This window comes from Ammospiza nelsoni, chromosome 2 (assembly GCF_027579445.1).
Source record: "Ammospiza nelsoni isolate bAmmNel1 chromosome 2, bAmmNel1.pri, whole genome shotgun sequence".
Lineage (NCBI taxonomy): Eukaryota > Metazoa > Chordata > Aves > Passeriformes > Passerellidae > Ammospiza > Ammospiza nelsoni.
Genome location: NC_080634.1, coordinates 34,413,706 through 34,436,846, shown reverse-complemented (window position 1 = coordinate 34,436,846; position 23,141 = coordinate 34,413,706). Strand labels below are relative to the sequence as shown.

Sequence of the window (23,141 nt, the reverse complement as noted above, 5' to 3'; positions counted from 1 at the left end):
CTTGATCAGGAATTTAAAGTTAGACTTTTTATAGCAGGGATTCTATGCTATAGTGAATAACCACTTCAGAGATGGACAAAACCAATGAGGGCTGTTTTATTATGCAAAACTTAAGGATTCTCTTCTCCCATTAGCATTTTACCATGATTAAAACCATTACATATAAAAAAGAAAAGCAGGGAATGTTTCATAAGAAGCATGCAAAGCTACCTGTTACATGTTAGTTTTGAAGCAAATAGATTGAGGGAACTAATTACCAATTATCTAGAATACCTAGCACATACTGTTTCAACAGTTAGGAAAAATGAGGTATCTTAGCCACCCTGCTTCCTTTCCTTGCTTTGGTTACTAGGCAGTATCAGAAAGAGTTTTCCCCCTATACCACTGGGTGTTATAAACTGTTCTATTGGAGCACTGCATGGCTGCAATTAGGCATTGATGGGAAAAGGACAGGTATATGAGGGGGACCAGTAGTTTGTTCTGTTATGGCAAATCAGCAGCACATTTTCATGTGGACTCAGGTGCCTTATTTCCAAGAACTGAATTATTTTCTAATACTGCTCTTATCTTTTAAAGAATTTTTTTTTCTTGAGTACTAATTAATTCCTTTAACTATCTCTCTGAAAAACAGACAGAGGCTGGGAGAAATGAGAGTCAGAGAGACCATTCAGTGAATGAGACCAGGTATTATTCTCTCTGTATTTAGCTTTACTGCTTATAGCCACTCTTCTCTGAACTACTGGAATTTTTAAATAATTCTGATGTCCCTGCAATGTGTTTTGAATTATCATAACCTTCCCTCTATCCAGAAAATCATCATTTGGGTCCAATCTCTTTATAGTCACTTGAAAAATTTCATCTTTTCCACTGTGCAGGGAATGGAACAAAAGTCAAAGTGAAGTTTCTTACAGGGCAAAAGTCAGTAAAGCCATGATTGAGGTATTTAAATTGCAGCTTTAAAGACATTAATAAATTCTTTGGAGACAAAAACATAACAGTAACATCAGTGGTGTCTCAAACTTTCTGAATTTTTGCTATTGCATTGCAAATTGTTTTGCTGTCTGCTGAAATACATAAATTATTTTGGAGGGAAAAGGATTGTTCCCATGTTTTGGGACTTGAAATGTCAGTCAATACCTGAAAATTCCTCTTGATCCATTTCTTTTCTTTTTGTGGGTGGCTGTTACTGTTTAGTTTCTGAGTTGTTCTAAGACTGAAACAAATGTAAAGCAAATCACAATTTTTAGTCAAACACTATTTTTTTCCTGGCTCAATATTGTCATATTCCTGCATTACCTTCTTGGGCAATACCATAAAATGGCAATCTTTCCCAGGAGAGAAGAGCATCCTCTACAGATGCATAGCCTCAGATTCAGATATGTTTTCATCAGCAAAAATTCAGAAAGTTTTCTGGGAAGACAAAGCTGAAGTCAAGTTTATAAGGTGAAATTTTGGAATAGAGCAGTGAGGGTGCACATCTTCCTAGCAGCTTTCTCAGTTAAGTGTGTGATGTTCACTTGTATCTCCCTGGAAACACAGCACTTGTCCTGCCTGCAGATTTTAGCGAAGGGACACTCTCACCCTCTCCCTCCCTACAGAGCACTGAAATGCTCTCCTCCACTGTAATTACAGCTACCTGAGCACAAACAGCTTCTCTATTCTTACAGCTTGCATTGCAAGAACACCTAATGGCTAAACACAAGATCAGAGTCCTGCAGTTTTGCATGCCTCACATGCACACAAGGAGAAGGAGTCCATGTCTTGAAAAGCCTACAAAATGAATAGACAAAACTGATTGAAATTGCTGGACGATGCAGGATAGGTCTGGTTTTTAATGAGCTGTGCCAGGCGCAGGGTATGTACAATCTTCAGATGCATTCAGGAGTATGAGGTGGATGCCAAATGAGAGCCTGACACATAAGGATCAGATCAGACAGATCTGAAAGAGTTCTTCCCCGGGTTACAGAGTGGGGAGTTACTCTCAGAGTAAGCTGGAAAGGATTAACACCCACTGTCAACCTGGGTGCAGACATGAGCCATGGAGGTGCTGCAGGCTGCACATGGCAGCACAGTGCTGAGCACAAGTGTTAGCAGGGCTGCAGCCCCTTGAACACAGCACCATGCTCTGCTGCTGGTGTTTGGAGTACATGGACTGAGTCTCAGCACCATCCTGGGCCAGTCATTCTGCTTCCCCTTCTGCAGGAGCCTCACACTTTCCACTGTCTTCAACTCCAGATCCCCAGGGCTAGCTCACATACAGTGTGATGGAAAAGAACCTTTCTTCTTAATCAGATCCCTTTAAGAGTTCATCTAAGAAGAGTCTTTCAGCACAAATTGCCTTGATCTCTTTCTCAGCTGAAGAAAGAAAGTGATCTTCTGAACCATGACTCTTAGATGTTGCAGGAAGGGCTGTTTGCCTACTTTGAAATCATGCACTGCAGAAAAAGTCCTACAAAAATCAGGGAGCTTGGCTAGAAAATAAGAATTAGCAGTGACTGGAAAACAGGTCCCATAAACTTTAAGGATGCAAGCGTCCAACCCTCGTGGGGATGAAGATTGGGATTAGGAGGAGACTGCCCCAGTAAGTGTTAGAGGCTGAGCAAGTTAATTTGTTTTATGCAGTACAGTAATTCAAAGTCAACAGTAATCTTAACAATAATCAGAATAGATACAATCTCTTTATTGAGAGAACGTTCGGGTCACCCCAAATTTCCTCCCCAGAACACTTATGCATAGACAGGTAGGTCTCACTGCAGTACACCTTTATCAACCCTTTGCCAGAACCTGCAGCTGTTATGTTTTCTTTGGACTGTACTTACTCAGGCAGACTATGTTTTATCCCAAGAGAAGCATAAAATAGCCTTGCATCTGAGTTTTCCTTCCTGAAACTTTTATCTCCAGTTGCTTGTGTGTTTCATCACCAATTCCATTGCTGCTCTACTGTACTGTAGTGTACTGTACCTTTGAGCTTGGGAGGGAAGTGTCACATATGATGTGCACATATGATGGGCCAATTACGGATTTCTATTACGGAGCAACCCAAATTGTCACTGCCAAAAGCATCTCAGTGAGATTGTCTTACCTTCAGGCAGATTCTAGACATTAAACCCTGAGTTCATGACACTTTCACTTATGCACAAGTAAGGGTCACCAAAGCTTCCTGTATAGCCAGTGAAGAGAAATGAGACATTCCAACTCAAACTGGAGACTGAAAAAGTGGCCTCTGGAAGATAAAGGTTGTATTTCCCCTGACTGTAGGGAGACACTATAGTGACTATGCTGCACAACATCACATTATCCTTCTGTTTCCTCAAGCAACTCTGGGATTTCTCTTAACAACTGCAACCTTCACCCCTTTCCAGAGATGCTTGTTTGTGATTATCTAGTTAACAGGTGGAAATACATGTTTTATTCCTTAACAGCACAGTTTGCCTCATCATGCACTGTTTTACACATATGTGTTAGAACCCATCCCCAGGGGCCAGGACAGTTGCAGAGTGTATCGCTGATCGGGAGCTGAACTTGTGGATTTTTTGGTGCTTTGGTTGTAGGATGGATTAGTTTTGCTGTCTGTTAGATGGCTCTAACATCACGTGATTTTGGTTGGTTTCTAGCACTCCATAATTTTGTCTCCTCTGGCATTACTTTGAGGTTAATTTTAGAAAATTACTGCCAACCACCCTGCATGACATTTCTGCAAATTTTATTTGCTAGGGCAGGTGAAAAAGCCTTGCAGGGGCCCACGCGTAATAACTCTTTCCTGCTGGGATAGCAGGAGCATGAACAAGTTCTTTGCCTTGACCAAGCCTTTCAGGGAGAGTTCTCCAAGGCTAGTGTAAACCATTTTGTTAGCACTGAGCTTAGAGAAAGCAATTTCTATAAAGCCTACAGTTTGGTGATCAAATACAGAAAAATGGACCTTTTAGGAGATTTGCATGTAATCACTTGCAGAGAACTTCATACTTTATATTGGGTGTTTGGATCAGATAGAGCGTTAGTGTCAGACTGAGAGAGGCCACTTCACGGGCAGCTCATCAGACTGCCTACTGATTACATTATTCTTTTACAAGTTGGGTTTCAGTAAAGCTGCAGAAGCGTTTGTAATGCTGAGCCATAAACAGGGGGTCACATTTTCCTTAAAACTTTAGATGATGTGAATTACTTGCATAAATATTTTACAAGGCATGATATAAATATTCTGCAGTGATCAGGATTGCTTATACTGTCTCTATCAGAAGAAAGTCTTTCTTTCTTGATCCTTACTTCTTTGGTTTTGAAAAAGATATAAGAATCTCCCACATATTTGGAAATTATGTTACCTGTTTGTGCTTTTAAATAGCAGCACGGTTTGAGCCTTGGTGACGTATCTTGTAGAAAATCATGTAGCTAACTTACACAATCTGTTTCTACTGTTGTGCCTACAAATGAGCAAGCTGAGTATCCGGCTCGGGCAATTGCCCGTGTAATTTTCTGAAAATCTGCCGTATTATTTTCTTCTGTTGGCAAAAAATTCTAAGTGTGCCTGTGCTGGTCCAGAGCACCCCAAGCCATGGAGGAACTGCGCTTCGGAAGGGAACAATTTTCTCCCTGCTACTCTCCATCTTGCTCAATCAATAATTGCTTTCTGCTGTTTTGGGTCAAGTTAGTAACCTCTGCTGGGGGAAATGAGATCTGAGGTCTGCCTTGTTTCTTGTCCCTTTCTACCTTCTGCTTCATTTGGGATAATTGTATAAGAGCCAAATGCTCGCTCCAGGTCTGTGCTGGGACAGTGGCAGGTAACAGGCATTCAGCTGTGATGCTTTTATATATCCCAGTATTTCATTCCTCACAGAGCTGCTGCCAATCTAGAGGTTTTCCATCCGGACGAGAGTCTAACCGAGGACTGCTCTGTGCAAACAAGAATGCTTCCAAGCCCTGCTGACAGTGATTTTTTAACTTCCTCAGTAGAAAATGCAGTATGCTAATAAATGGCTAAAGAAAATGATTGCCTATCTTCACAGTATATTGGAGGGGAAAAACACACAATTTGGAAGAGTAACACAAATCACCCACAAGGCAGGTGAAGTTCATGTAACGTGTTCTTCATGCTCCACTTCAGCCCAGGTGAATTTATTCTTTCTTTCTTAACCTCACATGGCCCTTATCCCCCCAGTATGCCAGTCTTCGTACAGGGCATGTGATTATTTCTCATTTTCTAGGCACAACTACTCATTTCTTAATTTTAGTGACATGGCAAGTGCCCAGGTTTTTCTTGTTAAGATGATATTCATTTGTCCTGTTTGTTTCATTCTTTTTCCACTCTGGCTCTAAAGCTATAAATCAAATACATGAAATTAAATTAACTGAAATGAACATAAGTGCAGGTGGAAATTGAGGAAATATAAATAACTAAAAGTAGTTTTCCAAGACTGCTTTTTTAATCAATTCTAAACACAAGATATATATTGCCTGTTGAACTAAGAATGTTGTGACCACCTATTGTTAAAGAGTAGCAATAAATCTGTGCAACAATTCCTTACTCCTGTGATTCACTGACACATTCTACCAGACAGTTAGTTCAGCTCACCCTTTTTCCAGAGGTGTATTATGCTGTTCACTAGAAAGGCTTGATACGCTGCCATGAGAAAGACATGAACACTGTTTGTCCCTTAGGAAAATTCCTTTTTTCTCCATCTCTGAAGGAGTGAAGCTTCTGGATGCTAAACCAGTCTTCCAACATGTGATAAGCTGGGCTCATCTTCATATACGCTCCCCTTCGCCTTGAAAAGCAAAATGGCAGATATTCTCCCTCTCTCCTCAGTCCAGCAGGATCTCTGACACCCTGAAATAGCCGTGAAGCAAATCACTGCCTTTTATATTCTGCAGGGAACCAAACACTGCTGTGCAGGCAGGGCACTGTCCTTTCCACTTTGTCCTATGTGTCACCAGTCAGGGATGTCCTGGTGCCCACCCTGCTTGCTGCTTTGCAAGGATAGCTCTCACACAGGATCTCAGCTCTGCAGGACTGCTTCATGCTTGTGGGGTTTTAATCAGTCAGATACACTCTGAGATGGAACTGCCTGAGTGTTAGAATTAATGATTAATTTATTTCCTTTATCATACAGAGGTACCTAAGGGTTATTTAGGCAGGTCATGGTTTTCTCCGGCACAAGACTAGCTATAAATTAATATTGATCAATAAGATTTCACAACAATGTCAGTACAGATCACTCAAAATTCCTGTGTAAAGTAAGGAGAAGACATAAAAAACAGTTCAAAGAAGTTTGTCTGTTTACATTCTTGCCTTTAACAGGATAATAATCTCAGCCAGCACACTACAGAATACACTCCGCTACCATTTACACAGCCTTCCTGTGAACCCACAAAGCAAAGCCTCATTCTAAAGGCCAGAGCTGTACTGTGATGTCTTTTGTTTGGAGTGGTCCTTAACATCATTGGTGCACCAGTTCTAACCTTGGTTAGAGACTTTGCTATTTTAAGGTGGTACAAAGGCAATGTCAGTGACAGGTCTTAATGCCAACGTTCTTATGTGAGAACTACTGCAGTTGTTGTACTGAGGTAATTGCAATCATTTTGCAATCAATTGCCCATGACTGTTGTTTCTTTATTGTGGGAATCCAGTTAATTAAAAATATTTTTAACGTGACAGCAGCCTTTTAGACTGTTTCTGTGGCTAGAGATACAACATGCAGGAACAGGAAATGACAGAATTTTGAATCAATTATTACCCATCTCTGTGCCTCAGTTTATTTATCTGTTGGAAATGTAAGTCTGGTCCCCAGAATGGTTTGGGCTATAAGGGACCTTAGAGATCATCCAGTTCCACACCCCTGCCCTGGGCAGGGACACCCTCCCCTAGAACAGGCTGTCCAAAATTCTATCCAGCCTGGCCTTGAACACTTCCAGGGATGGAGCATCCCCAGCTTCTCTGGGCTACCTCACCATCCTCACAGTGAAAAGTTTCTTTCCAGTACATAATCTAAATCTCCTCTCTTTTAGTTTTGGACTCTTCCTTCTTGTCCTGTCACTACCTGCCTGTGTAAAAAATCGCACTTCCTCTTTTTTACAAGTTTCCTTTAAGTACTAGAAGGCTGCTGGAAGATCTCCACAGAGTCTTCTTTTCTTCCTGCTTAACAACTCAAACTCTCTCAGCCTGTCTTCATATCACAAGTGTTCCAGCCCTCTGACCATTGTATCAGCCAATCTGATAACATATCCCAAGATATCTGATAACACTATTTCAAAGTTTACATACCCAATGCTTGTAAAGCCCTTAAAGGTTCTTGGATGAAGAAGTTGCCAGGTGAATAAAGCTGATACTACTTCTTTATTGTTTACAGATAATACCATTCTGGGTATATTGAACACTATTAAATCCTGTTGCCTTGTCATTTCAGCTCTGTGAGAAGTCAGCCGTTGTATATACCCACTCTTTTTCACCTCTTTTGGGACAAATTACAAACATATGAGTATAATCCACTGAATATAGTCCATGAAACAATTTACTGACCTTCTTTAGAAGTATCTCTGTGAATGTTCTGTATTTCTGGCAGCCCGTCTATTCATACTAGCATGAATACACCTGTTTTAAATCAGCTCTTGATCTCTGAATGCCAAATTCTGTGAGAGATAAAGTAATTCTTAAATATTACAGCCCAATGTGCAACACAAAATGAAGGCGTGTTTATTGTTTGTCTTACTTTCCCCTAACTATTTAGGGTCTGCTCTGCTTGTCTCTTCCCTAAATTTAAAGCAGTTGCCTGAATATTGCAGAGTTCCTCGGTTAAGTTGAGAAACAGATTCTTTGTACTAACCTATTTCCAAAGTTTGTGTTTCCTAAGTACTTTCATAAATCTACCAGACACTGCAACATATCTTCCCATGATTTTTTTTTTAATTTTAATCTGAAATACTGGCACATAGATAAAATACAAGGTTCTGTTCTCTTTTCCTCTGAATATGTGCTAGTATCACATCATTCATACAGAGACATTCAACGACTATTATTCCTGCCTCAAGTCCAAAGAACATAATTTGACTGTTCACTGCAAGTGGATATATAAGATTGTTACAAATGGATGCCAAGGGGCCCACACTTGGAATCTGTTTTGTTTTTCTTTGAGTTAAGTTCCAAATTGCAAGACTGTACATAATGAATGTGTTATCTAGTCCTTCTGTTTTGTATTTTTGAAGGAGAAACAGCACATTCTGCAAAGTAAGTTGTCCTACTTGCTTAGGTTCCATGGCAACCCAGTATTGCTGCAAATTCATTTTGCTCTAATCAATTAGAAATTTTGCTCTGGCAGCTGGAATGAAAGTTTATGGGCTTGTTTTACTTGGACTTGCAGTTGCAGTAAATTCAATGAGATACTTGTCTGAGAAGGAAACAAACTTGCAGCTTTCGTCTCTCTCTTGGTTTAATTTTTGTGAAAAGGTCAGATTTAATTCTTGGTTTTCTTTCCAAGCAGGAAAAAAAGGAGGCAGTTCTCTTAAAGGATCCACAACCTAACACATGCTTGCCTTACAGCCTTGTTGACTTGCTAAAAAGGAAGGTATCACTTTGCTTCCCGTGCATTTTATATCTGGTTGTTGCCAGCAAGGCTGCCTAGGGCACACCTTCCATCCAGCAGCTGGCAAAATCTCCTGTTGAATCTACCCCGTCATTCATGGCCAAAAGGCAATTTTCCACAGAGCACGGTGGAATGTGCCAGTGCCCTTCATAGCAGCACAGCCCTGAGTGGTTGTTCTGCACAATTCCTGGAGAATCTGCCCTTGTAAAGGTCAGCTCACGCACTGCTGCAAGTGCACGTAACGACCGTGAAAGCCCATGGGATCTTCTCATGTGCACTCTGCAATGGTGTCGTTGATTAAAACCCAAAGTTGCCATTAAAAAGGTTCTGGTTTTGTTTTTTATTTATATTTTTATTTTATTCTTGCCAAAACTACAATACTGGGAGATGGGAAAACCTCCTTCCAAAAGAAACTCCCAACAACTTACAACCATGTGGAAATGGCAGAAACTTTGTGATGTGGACTGAGAAAAGCACTGACACTTTGCTTATAGGGTTACAATTCCAAATTCAGCTCATTCTGCTCCTGCTCTTTACATCCAGACTACAGAATTCATGTATAGTTATGCCAAGCATACTGTCTAAACAAAACACAGGAAGAGCTTTGGGGCTCTACTGTACTTGTCCACTTTTTTTTTTTGGTTGGGTAGCCACACCATTAACTCCCTTTTATGCATTTCACTGGTATTTGTGTAAATGAATCATAGGCTTGAAATAAATTTTTAATCTATGCTGTCTTTATCAATGACTGGAAAAATGTGTCCTCTCTTTACAAAGTACACTGAAAAACTGTATGGGTCTATAGGAAGACATTGATTTTACACTTCTTTTCCATTTCAGCCACCATCACACTAAAATTCAGCCTCTGACTACTACACAGGATTAGAAATACAAGTCACCCTGTTTTGTAATGAAAGCATAGCAAATCAAAGTCCTGATTTAAACTTTGTTACATATCAGGGCTCATCAAATCTCTATTGCCACAAAGAGGATGACACAGAGTATACTTTGCTTCTTCAAAAGCAGATCAGAATTAGAGCTGAATATCAGTTTTCATGTCAGGGACTGTGACAAGGAAAGCAGTGCTCATCCACTTGCATGTGCTCCTTTTTCTTCCTGTCTGTCTCCAGCTCCTACCACTAGTTAGCACAATGGGAAGGTTACAGCCTTGGCACCATAAAAAGGGTCAAGGAGTGTGAAGTGGGCTGCAGATTCCTTAAGAGCTGCATTCCTAAAGGAGGAACTTCTCTGTCTGGAGGGTTGTCAGAAAGAAGGCGATTGAGACAATTCCCCTGCTGATCATAACAAAACACACAGGGCTCAAATTCGGCTCGTGGTCTGCATGCTGCACTGTTGTTCACACAAGGGAATGTAGCCTCTCAACCAACACTGGCTTTTGTCCTTCAGGTGACAAGTGTCTCTAAGCACAGGTACAGTCTGGTATTTTCCTTGGATCCCAGGGTTTGCCTCTGATGCCACAATTTCTTGTCTGATTATAATTGGCAATTTATAGGACTGGCATATTCCAAGGAGGTGACATCCAAGGGCTTGTGATGAGAAAAACTAATGACCAAGGTGGAAGGAAATATATATGCAGAACCAGCTTTGGGGGATTTAAATGCTAAACCCACTTTATTGTTTTAGGTTTGTGTTCATTTCTAAAGTGTTCATGTTGTGTTTAGTAAGAAATATTGTACAGCTATGTTGTGAGCTATGCTGTGTTCAAAATGTGTTTTTATAAAACAGATGATTTTTTAAGTTTGCTGATTTTCTTGTGCTGACTGTTCTTTTATTTTGATGGATATTTCATGATAAAATTTCAGTATTTCGGAAAATGTGAGAGATTAATTATGATGTTCAGATCAAATGTAGCAAGGTGAAAAGTTCATGTTTAAATGCATTGTCCTGTATTATATGTCTGTGTTCATATTCCCCCTGTTTTTATTGATGTACTGCACGTATCTGACCTCCACATTTGCCTGATAGTTTTTTTGCCAGTTTGGCACTTCTGACTTCCCTGTTTTGTTTAAAAATATGTTTGGAATAAGACCCTGATAACCATTAATTGCTTACAGTAAGCTTTTCCAATTAGATCTACTTAACCTACATGTACCTGATTAAATTTTTTTGCAGTCAATTAGAAGCTCTTCCTCAGTCAGGCACAGCTCTATGTAAAATATAAACTTAGAACCCTATTTGTTGTGTTTTTCATCATTTAATCAACGAAACGACGCTAGTCTGAGCTGTGCTTCTGCTCTGTTATCAGTGTGGTGGTTTGCTCAGTTGCTTCTACCCCACACAGCGGTGTCCACACCTTTCCTCCACCTCTTGCCTGCATGGTGGAGGTCATGAGCCGTTTGCTTTATAAACTAGAGGGAAGGGAATTGTTAAACCAATCCCCAAAAGGACTTTACACTTTTCACTTGAAATCTGAAATAATTCGCCTCACAATACGTCGGGCAAAGCTTTCCCGTTAGTAAGACGGAGCGCGGCCGCATCAATGAGTACGACTCATTGACAGTGAGCACCCACGCCGTGGGAACAAAGCGCATCTCGGATCAGGGGCTCTCGCCAATGTCACAATCTTAACAAAACCAAACCAAACCGAAAAAGCCCAACAAAAAAACTGACGGATGCGAGTTTTAAAGGATGGATATAAGGAGAATAGGAATTTTAAAGGACAGTAACAGCCCGAGGGGCAGCAGGTAATGGGGTCAGATACGTGCAGTCGGCCGCCCCTCAGGCAGGGCTGCCCCGCTGGGGAAGGCGGCGGGGTGGGGGGGCGGCCTTCCCTCGTGCCCCGGCTCGACTTTTATTGTGTCTCTGTCCGTGTTTTGCCGTGGTTTTTTTGTTCATTTTATTTCTTTCTGTGTTTTTCCCCCCTCCCTTCTCTGTGTGTGTGTCTGTGGCCCGCAGGTCCCCCCCTGCCCTGTTCGTCCGCCTCCTCCACCCCCCGCTCGCAGTCCCCCTCCCCTCTCCCCTCGCCGCCGGCCAATGAGGGCCCGGGGCGGTCGCTGGGCGACGGCGCGGCCCGGGCGGCCGCGGGCTCGGACTCTGAGGAAGAGTTTGTCCCTCAGTCATTCTTAGTTCAAAGTGGCTCTGGAAACCTCTGTGCCGCCGCCAACGGTGAGTGACTTTCTCGCTCTCTCTTTCTTTCTCTCTCTGTGGCTACTTTTTTATGCCGGTCTTGACAGCCGTGCGCGGGGATGTAGGATGGCTGGGAGAGCGGGTGTGCCCTTTGGGTTGGTGTGGGGGTTTTATATAAAGAGTTAAAAGTTGCCTGGCAAAGGTTGGCAGCTCTGGGCAGGTCGGTGCCGGGTGCGTGCGCGCTGCGCGGTGCGGGACGCGCAGCCCCGTTTGGTGCCCGGGCAGCGCTCGCAGACTTGGCTTGACTTGACGGCCGGAGCCCGCTCCCTTTTGAGGGGCTGCAACTTCGGGGTGGTTTGGCTTTTTCATTTTATTAACTTCTGGCTGAAAGACTGGGCAAAGAGCTTTCCCCTTCTCTGTGATGGCGTCAAGATGCAGCCTGGGGGCTGGCGGGGCCGGAACTTGAGAAGAATCTGTCACCCAAGGGCAGCATGGATAGGCAAGGGGACGACGAACACGAAGAGTTCCTGTGATAGTTGGCAGTGGCATCAGCGCCATCCCAGAGGAGGGTGTCTGTGTCCAGTCCCCTCCGAGGCGCTGAAAGTGTCCTCAGGGGAAGTATTTGAGGAACAGCAGCAGAACCACATCCTACTGGGATGCTCTGAGACTCCCCGATGGGTTGCTGGGGGTGCTCAGCACCGCCGGATGGTCCACGATGCTTAAGCAAATTACAAGGAGAGGAACGAAATTCACAGTTCTCTGTTGCAAAGACAGTGAGTCATAAACGGAGGTAACGCTCATTGGCAAAGAAATGTGAAATTTCATCAAGGGTAGTGTAACCTGACGAAGTGCAGATTACAGCAGTGGAATAGCAGTGGCCACTCAGGCCGCTGCCATCCGGCTTGAGCGATAATTGCTCACAGGTCTGATTTATGATGAAGGAGAAGGCATTCAAAGATATCTTGAAAGAGAGAAACAAAGGTGAGAGAGAGGTTTACTGCAGCTGGCAACAGCTTAACTGTGTTTATGTTAAGCTTCTAAGAAGGTTTCCTAGTATGCTGTTATCTTCAAGTAAGGAGAGAAAGTTTGACATTTAATTTGTCTGCCCTCTCCCTTTCCCAGCTTCCCTCCTCTTTTGTTGCGTTTGTTATGGTAAAAACAAACTTTCCTTTCAAGGTTTTTCAAAGGAGAAGGTTATCTCCTCTGAATTGTCATCCTAAGGAGAGTAGGGGCAAATACAGTGTTGTATTCATTCAGGAAACTGATTAAAATTCATATCCTCTGTTCAGCTTCCCCCTTCCCCTCCCACCCTATAACACACCCACATCTGACTGCTTGCAGTCACAGAACATGGAAATCTGAAATAATGTCAATTACCCTCTTGTTTGAAATGAAACCTAAGTCACACTCCACCTCATGTTTTCCACATCATAATGTATATGTATGTACTTTCTCTTTGCTCATTTAGGAAATACATTTGTACACATACATGCACACCCTCCAGGTAAAAAGAGGGAAGAAAGAGCAAGAGATTAAAAACCTTAATCTCTTCTTTTACTAATTAGCTGAAAACAAAAAAAAAATCCTTATTCAAAGTCTACAGTGGATTGACCACATTATTGTATTATCAATGTGCTGGTGAGTTAGTTAGACTTCAGGCTTTTCAGCAGCCTGCTTTTTTTCTTTTTCCTCAGTGCTTTTTGCATCAGCCTGTAGACATACTCCATTCCCTGAGGCCTTCTTTGTGTGCAGGATTCAGTAGGCTGGTAATAAATATGTCCCACACAAAGACAAGGCATCTGGGGTCTCATTTGCTTGCTTATTCTGGTTGTTCAGTAATCAGAAGTGCAGGTAATGGCAGGACACTGGTGACCTGCTAGGATCAGCTCAGCATCACTCTGCTATCAAGAGGAAAACAAAGGTGACTCACTTTGCCACCTACAACCCGTAATCTAAAAGTTCATGTGAATGACAACCACAGACCATACAAGCCCATCATGCCTAAAACCCAGAGACTCTTCTGACCTCTGTAAATGGATTTAATTGCTTTAGTTCTTTAATGTTCTGTTTCTATGAGGCTTAGTCAGCTTAAATTTTAAATGACAAAAGCAGGTCTTTATGTTCCTTAAATGGTGAAAATTAGTAAAAGCTTATTTTGGTTAGGACTAAGTTTAATACAGTTAGAGCACTCGTTCTCAGAGAATAGTAGCTGTCTCAACAGCAGGACAGCCTGAGAACGCTGTTCAAAGGATTTGTGTTGCACTTTTTAATTGATTGTGGCTAGGTTTTCCTACCACAGCTGTGTAAACTCAGCCTTAGAGAAGTCCATCCAAAGTAAGTAACACCCAGGGAGCAGCACTGCTGTTACAAATCCCCATGTAAATTGCAAATATAATGCACATGGAGCTTAAGAAACATGCTACTTTTTTAATATGCAGTAGGCTATTCTTTATCAAAGTTCCTTTTATTTCAGAAAGGTAATATTGTCCATGATATTATTTTTACACTTCCAGAAAAATGTCCACCTAAACTTTCAAATGCAGGCTGGAACTAGCTAATATGTATATAAATACACGGGCATCTTCTAGGGCTTGAAGTTTTGTGATAGATGTGTTACAAACCATGGTTTGATTTTCTTTTTTTCTAAGTAATTTAGAGCATTGAAAGTCCAAATTTTTATTGTACCTATAATATCAGCAGGTACATGATTTTAAGGAAAAACAGATTTTTCAGACTTGGACCTTTTCAATTTTTCTTTTTATATATGTCAAGTCCAGAAGGCTTTTTACTTTACCTAAAATTACCCAACGTAACTAAGGTGTGAATGTCTCCATTTCAGAGAATCCTAGAATGCTTTGTATTGGAAGGGCCTTTAATCATTATCTTGTTCCAAAGCCCTGTCATGGGCAGGGACACCTTCCACTAGACCAGGTTGGTCAGAGCCCCATCCAGCCTGGCCTTGAACACTTCCAGGGATGGGGCAGCCACAGCTTCACTGGGTAACCTCTTTCAGTGCTTTATCACTCTCACAATAAATAATTCCTTCCTTATATGAAATTTAAATCTATCCTCTTCAGTTAAAAAACATTTTCCCTTATCCTGTGAGTACAAGCACTTGTAAAAAGTCTCTCTCCATCTTCCTTATAATCCCCATTTTAGCATCAAAAGGTCACACGCCTTCCCTTCTGCAGACTAAACAGCCCTGTCTCTCTGAAACATCTCAGGATGTTTCCCTTCAGAAACCTTAAAATTTCCTGACTTTAGCATTTCAGTACTATTTGAAAAGTTGGCTGATGTGTGGTATCTTGGTGGACATTAAGAAACACTAATTAGTTTTTCAGTTTTCTTATTATACTGGTGTGTAGGTATATTTGTGTAGGACTCGGGAGAAGCCAGAACTGTCTGAAGGCATCCAATCTTTAATCTCATTGTACTAAGAAACTTAACAACTGCTCTGCTGGATCAGAACATGCAGTCCCTGACAAGGGTATGGGAGAAGAAGCATGAACAAGTGGGGCTGTAGGGAGGATCTTGGCCAGCTGAGAAAGGTTGAGGACTAGCCAAGGAGGGCTGTGGATGTGGGTGCTTAGCTCATTAATGGCAGCTTTCTTCCATTTGAACCAGTAAATGACATGAAAAATACGTTTTAAAAAAATGAAGTGCCTGTAGGGAATGGTGTTCAGGAGGAGCCCATCAGCCTGACCATTGCTGCCCATGTCCCTTCAGCATCCACAGCTGTGGCACTGGGGACATAAGCAGGTGCATCTCTGAGGTAGGGAGATGGCCGTTGTACAGAGTGACAAAGAACAGATTTGGAAAGATGGATAAAATCTGTGGAAAACTGACATCCAAGTTCCAGCACTGGTTGTGTTGCCTCAAAGTCAAAGCCAAAATGTGTGACTTCTTCCATCAGTGAGCAGGCGTTCCATGAGAAGTGTGCTTTTGTTATTTGGTGGGGTCTGCTGTGTTTATCTTGAGCTGATTGTATCAGGCAGACTGGATGCAGTCACTTAAAACAGCCTCTGCACATGAGAGCCACAAAATCCCAGAATCAGCTCTGGTTTGGGGTATTTTAGTATTTTCAAATACTAACACAATTTTTGAGACCAGAGCATGGAATGTAATTAATTCTAACAGAAGTAAAGCAATACCCGTAAATTGTAAGAGTATCTAAAACTGACTCTCTGGTCCTAGGAATTGCTTGGGTGATACTGAAGGTACCATCTACTAAAGTCTCTGGGAAGAATCTAATACAGTTTGGAGTCTTATCACCCACCTCTGAATACACATACCCCAGTTTCTTTGGTTTTTCCCTCAAATACATCCCTATTACAAAAACTTGTGGCTCACCACTGCTTAACCAGTTTTGCACCTTTTCTACAACTAAGGGCATTTTTCACAGAAGAAGCAGTGGAGGGTCATGATGCCAGTCACCTAAAGTGACATTGCTGCTGGAGAAAGAGGGGAAAGGTGGGCATGATTCTCAGTATTACTACACTTTGAATTCCAGGAGGAGGGTTAAAAGTTGCATAAAGCATGGATGGTGCAGCCCTTACCTTGGCACGGGTTACATTGGCAGTGGGCCAGGAGGGAAATCCATGTTGAGTACATGCATAAATACCCTAAGGTTAGATCCTGGGAGACGTGTGCAATTTCTCTATGATCCCTGATTTTGGTGGAAAATAGAGCACATCAGGATCAGTTTGCCCCCAGCAGCCACACCATGCGTCTTCTGCACAGTGGGATCTGCATGAATGAGCTGCTTGACCAACAAAATCCATGCTCATATAGTTAATGAAGGTTCTTGTATTGTTTTTGCCACTTTTTCTTGTTTAGAGTGCTGGACAATTTGAAGCAGTAGATCCCCCAAAGATTTTCATTTTCATTTCTGACTAAATCTGGGCCTTCTGATTTGTAACGTATTTTCTTTAAAGTTTGTTGGGTTTGTTTTAAGCTTTAAGAAGCAGTCTTGAGCTGTTGAATACAATCACTGTTCGTAATTTACCTTCCTTTCCTGTCCTTCAGTAAGAACTTCCCACTATTTATTCAATAGTTTGGCCCAGATTTGAGAAAATAAATCCTTCATGAAAAGGCTGCTGGGGACTCCTATAGCCTTATCTTTTTTTTGTCAAATAGTACAATTTTATATAAATGGTGCATTTCTTGCAATTTGCAGTAACTGACCAGATCATGTGCCACTGCTGCTGCTATGGCTGGATTTCCTCAGGATCTAGAGGGAAGTCATCTTCTTGAAACACGGGGCACTTTCTGCTGGAAGTTTTTGATGTGTCTGTGGGTGCTCAGTGTTTATTTCCTTGTGTCCGCGGTGTGGTTGGTGCTGCAGAGTGTGCCGCTCAGCCACGGCCGTTCTCAGACGCGTTCCGCACTGAGCTGTGACCGCGGGCAGGCTGAATGCAGCATCAGCCTGCTCCGCATCGGCAGCTCCCCTGACCTTTGGGCCCAGGTTCCGACACTGCAGCTGTCCTGTCGGGGTCCTGCTCCAGCACGGCGTTAGGTGTTCACAGCGCCAGGACTGAAAGTACAGAGAGATCAAACTACAGCACGGAGGCCAGAAGACTGAATATTAAAGGATTTTGAAGAAGGAATAGTATCATGTGAGGCGTCTTACAAGTGGAGAATTTTCAGGAATCTGACTGAGGAAAGCAAAAGAACCTTTGATAATGTAATCTGAATAATTGATATTTTCTCATCTAAAAACTAACAATAAATTCCAATTAAATTCAGCTTTTTTTTTATGGAAAGCTTTCATTTTTCTTTCCAAAAAAGCTTGTGAACAGAGGATCTGTTCTCTTGCTGTGTTTTGTCCTTGCACAGTGCTTTCTATTGCTTCTTTTTTACTACTCAAGCAACTGTGTTAAGTAAGAATAGCAATTAATCTCTGCATTCTTTATCAGAGATTTGCAGAGTCCATTAGCAGTCAGTGTTACTCATAATGGTAATTCATAATTACAGAAGGGAAACAGGAATTGGGAGATACAGCCAATCAATTTCCAAGTGTATTTTAAAAAGTTTTAAATATTCTTTGTTATTGCATTTCCTATTAAAACTTTTTTAACATCATCACCCTCCTCCCCCTCCTCTCATCCCCAACACTACAGAAATTTAGTAAAAGCATCCTAAGGAGAAGAAAGGTTTAATAGATGTTTAGTTTAGCAGTACTTTAAAAATATTCTTTAGTAAAATTATTTTTTTTAAACAGTAGTGATGATTAGATGAGGTGCTTTAACAAAAGCATTTTGAAAATCAATTTTACATAATTTTTCAATTAATTTGTCCTCTAATTTGGGAACGTGCTCAGAATTCAGCCTGAGAAACTATAACCTTAATTCCTCTCTTTTAATTTTAGGCAGAAAACTAAACAAGAAACTCATTAACCATAAGCTTTCAATTTAGACAGAGACATTTCAAGCCACCAGGTTTTGAGTCATCCTGAGGAGAGTTCTCTTTTTGCACTCACTGTGGCTAGAGCTGTGTCTTGACTGTGGGTCCCCAGAAGCCTGAGGGGTTATTGTGGAGATGACCATTTTGGCTTGATTTTTACAGTTGATGCCTGCTCAAACTCACTGAAACCTTCCAAAAATTCCCTTATGTATTTGAAAATTTGTCCTCGCAATTTTGTCCTCATTCCTCTGAATTTATCTCTGATGTAAAGATGACAACAAGGTTGAGGTTTTGAGTTTCCAGGCATCAGCTATTGCCTTTTAGACCCTGAAGATCAAGTAAGAAGCTGTTAACTGGCAGCTGTGAGGAGGATCATATCATGAATTATTCCTGTTCTTATTCACTGAGCAGTGGAGCCATCCTGTTGAGTTTCTGTTCCTCCTGTTTCACTCTTTCTTCTAAGAGGAAAGATCAGAGAAATGCCAGTGTGTGAGCTGCAGATTTTTCAGAGGACATGAGGCTCTAGATGTGCCCACTTACATTGCTATCCCTTAAGCTCTTGCTTTATGAATTCACTTTGCATCCTGAGAATATTTGTTTAACCTGGCAATTGTTTGGCTTCAGGATGAGCCAAAGGTGAGAAGCAAATAATTTGCTATGGGACTAGATTCTTATTACTGGTATCAGTGGGAGGCATTTGGATTAGATTCCTAGCATAGCCAGGGGCAAATCCTGACCCAGCTCAAATCCTTTTGGCTCAAACAGAGGGACCCTTGGTCAGTAGGGGATAGTATGAATACACAGAGAGGCAGTTTGGGGGCTTTTGGGAGGTTCTTTTGCAAGGAATAAATATCTCAGAAAGAATGAAGCAAAGTTATGATTGTCACGTTCAGTGAAGGGCAGCAATGAAGCAAGTCACCTTTCCAGGCCAAGGAACACACTGAATCAGTTAAAGCAGATTTATAGCTTTTTAGCTGTGATAAAGCCGTATCAGTGTGTATATGAATTTACATAGGAGTAGGAGGTTTTTTTCCTTTCTTTTAATGCAAGCCACATTGGAAAGTGTGCACAAAGGAGCCCCACTCCAAGGAAAGACAACTGGAACAAATTATATGCATTCAGACTTGTTAAATGGAATTGGCAGCAGAAATATTCCTGGTAACCTGAGATTACAGCGGCATTGGTATAGTTAAGGTTATGTCAGCATTTCCATTAGAAACCCCTACTTTCAAGGGTTTATATCTGCAAAAAAAATTCACTGTGGGTCAAAACTTGACAAGCTGTGCAAGGTCTCATCTGAGATGGATTTTTTTACCTTTTTACAAAATTGGGGAGAAAAAACTGTTTGAAGAGTCAAGCTACAAGATCACAAACAAAAATAGCAGTGTTCTGGCTTTGATCCTTTTTGACGTTAAAAAACCCCATTTCTTTCTTTATAGTGTAACTATCAAATGTACAACAAAATCTTGCTCTGAAGAAGGAATTAATCATTACACTATTAAAGGAAATGAAACATTAATTTATGGCCCATTAGATGCTTTTTCACTGCAGGACTGCCAGTGTTTTGGTCTACCTCAGGTTATACTGAGAGATTTGTGACTAACATGAAACAAAGCCCCCAAAGCAGTAGATTCTGTGTGGAAAAAATGCTTTCAGGGCAGCTTTAGAAGAACAAAACATTGAAGGCAGAGTTGTCCAGGGACTGGAGTGAGTACTAGGAATTCAGCCTTCTGATTTCTGCCACAGGCTTCTCAGATACAAAACTTAAACCACAGTTTTCTCAGTTGCAAATGAGAGCTATAGCAAACCCTAGGATTTGGTATCCTTCTGAACTTCTTTCTTATTTGTATGATATTACTGCAGCTAGACATGGTTTACGCTATGGTGAACAAGTAGACAAGAAGGGACCTGTGGCTCCAAACTTGCAGACATCAGGTTTCAGAGAGTAAGCTAATCTTTTTTCTAAATCTTTTCAGATTTTTCCCTGCACAACATTGAACTTTTTGTTTCTGGGTAAGTATCATCTCTGAGCTGAAGCCTGTGTGGCTGAGGGTCTGTATATGTTCTCAGTTTCTGCAGTGCGTTCTGTACTTTGAAAAGTCATAACTGATGTTCATCAGAACTTTTTCCACTCACCAGATAAAAGCTGCTGTGGAAGTGCAGAGTATTATAAAATACAGGAAGGAAGTCTGAAGCTCATGTACTCATGGCTGCACTGTGTTATTACTGTGAAATGGATCTCTCAGTTGGGAATGAGCTCAAACTTTGGGAAGGCTTGTTCCATTAGCTGTTTGCAAGCCATATGTCTCCATTTTTAAATGAGGACCTGGGGGCTTTGAACTTTATTTATAAGCTGAAATTTGCTGGTCACTGTGAACTGGTGATTAATTTGTAAGGGAGAAGATGCCAGAAGTCTCACTCTGACCTGTGTGTTCTTTCAAACTAAACATCCAATAACTGCATAGCCTCAGAAGATGTATCCCCCCCACTTCCTCCTCCATCGTTTCTGTGCTTTGCATTATTCACTGTGTTTATTGTAACACACTATTAATCTCAACTACAGCTTTCAAACCATCATGTGACCCCAACAAATTCTTCAGCTAAAGCAATGATAGCTTTAGGTATTTTGGGTGGAAGCTTTTGAGGCTCTGAGTAAAAGATAAAGGATCATGTTAACAAATATTTGTGTCAGAATTCAGAGGAAAATGTGTTTTTTGTGAATCCAGCGTGATTTTTGTGAAAAATGATACTTGAAATATGACATGAGAGGATCATGCAGCTTCTTGCTGTGTGTGTATAAGCCATGGTGTATCCTTTGAAGTTGCTTTCCATGTGCACCTGGGTGCAAAGCAGTAGGGTACTTTTTCATGGTAGAGCAGTCCTTAACCCTGTGTCTCAACAGCAGGACCAAGCCCATAGTGCCCATTCTTGGTAGTAAAGCTGATGTGGGCAGTTATGGCACAGAAGGAATCTTTGCTATGAAGAGCTTTGTATGAAAGACTGTCACAGTTCTTTAAGAGTCAGTTGGGTTGAAGCTTTGAGGTCCACAAGCCCCAGTGAACACACCCAACTTAAAAATTCAGTTTGATGGAAATTTGGAAAACACCAGCATTTGAAGTGTTAAAGGTTTTGTTTGTTTCTGAGTCTTGCCATATGAATTTAGAAAAAAGTCCCCAAGAGAGATGGAATAGCTGGCATAGTGCTTTAAAAGCATGATTGGCATTAGCTCAGAATCTACATCTGCAAGGTCTATATTTTGTAGTAAGTAGTGCAGTGGGAGTCAACACCAGTCAAAAAACTGATGGCTAGTTACAGTTGGTGACCTTGGCTAAGTGACATAAATGCTGGTACTGGACTCTTACATAAATAAAATGGGGGATAATCACTATTGTTTGCTCCTTCGAAGTTTTGGAGATTTTAATATTCTTAATTTCGGATTGATAATGAAAAATACTGTTGTGTTCCCTCTCCATTCAGCTGATAAATCCACAGTGTCTCCGAGCTTTACTGCTGGCTTTTAACATGTACTCTGTCTCTGGAGGTAAGGGATGGTGATGCTGCATAGTTTAGTCAGCCTTTTTGTAGCACATCTTCTCAGTCTGTCCTCACTTTTAACAGGAAAGATTTAGTTGATGATTTTTCTCTTTCCATGTAATAATTAGGTCTGTTAATGGCAGCCTAGTAGTTGAAGCCTTTTCCATATAAAGGAAGCGAAAGTGTAAAGATAAAATGTAATATTGTATGACAGAAGGTGATAAAATTCAGATGTAGTATATGGTATTTCTGTTAGTATATGGTATTTCTGTTTACAAGAGGTCAGCTAATACTGACATGTCAAAGTACCATGAAAATGTGCAGCCATTCACTAAAGACAACAGTGGTGGGCCAAAAGAACCATGTTACACATGGGCTATGTGACTCCATGTTACTTCGTAGGTGCAGTGACTCATTAAGGGTGGAAAATACTCTAAGGTCACTGAGTCCAGCTGTTAACCCAGCACCATCATGTTCTGCACTAAACCATGTCCTCAGGTACCACATGCAGTACCTTTGGAACACTTCCAAGGATGATGATGCTGGGACATCTCTACCAAATGGCAGAGACCTCATATCTTAATCTACTACTTTCTACCACTAAAACACAAATGTATGTGGAAAACAGTTGCTAACAGAATGGTGGTTGATGCATTTCTCCCCAGCTCACATGCCATTTAAAATTCTAAAACAAGCAAAGCTACTGAGACCCAAATGTTTTGCTCCTCAAGGGTCTCAAACACCAAGTAGCCTTATTTGTAGGAATGGTCAAAATAAGAAGGCTGAACTGGCCCTCATTAATTGCCGCCTAGTTGTTCCTATTCTTTTACGTCTTAGGACAGCGACATTACTCAGAAATTAACCTTACAAAATGTAGCAAATGTCTTTGAGATGCCTTTCAGGGTAACCTAAAAGCTGCTACTCTAACCTCTTGTCTTTCTTACCTTTCCTAACTGATATCCTGGCAAGGCAGTAAATTGATAGAAATCATAAAATACCTGGAGTTGGAAGGGATTCATACCTGCAGGTCATAAAATATATTGGTCCTTTCTGGAGGATCTGAGCCTTTTTCTGTTTTGCTACATTTCTGTGGGTTCCCAGGGTGTTTCTGTGTCCTGACAATTGAGTCTCTTAATCATGCTGTCTTTCATTTTCTTTCAGTCGAAATAAGACCCCTATTGTAGAGATAAAAATTGACCTCTCAGAATTATTGAGGTTAAGTAGGTTATAATTTCAGCATTTTGGACACCTCAAGATATTAGGTGTTTGGTAAGTACAGTATGCTGTAAATAGGAAAAAGCATTCTGAAACCATAAATGGCTATATTTCGTTCAGCATTTGGGAGGGAAGGGGTGCTGTGGTGGCCAGGCCAGTAAGATGAGAGCCTGTCATCATATGCACTATTCAAAATCAGCCAGCCATGACGGCTCAGGAATTGGACTCAGGTTCTCCCACGTGAGGGGAGAATTGAGCTTTGTGACCTGCTTCAGAAAAATTAAAGTAGCGACACATGGCTCATTAGCATGACAGCTCAGGGAGTGGGCATGG

The 23,141-nt window shown here is 41.3% G+C and overlaps 1 protein-coding gene across 1 annotated transcript in view; it reads left to right on the top strand.

Annotated features, from left to right (window-relative positions):
• The first annotated feature begins 11,641 nt into the window (after positions 1-11,641).
• Positions 11,642-23,141, top strand: part of TENM4 (teneurin transmembrane protein 4) — a 254,200-nt gene continuing 242,700 nt past the window's right edge. Inside the window, exon 1 of the mRNA XM_059466032.1 lies at positions 11,642-11,696. The gene's annotated coding sequence lies outside the window, so the exon portion shown is untranslated. The remainder of the gene's footprint in view (positions 11,697-23,141) is intronic.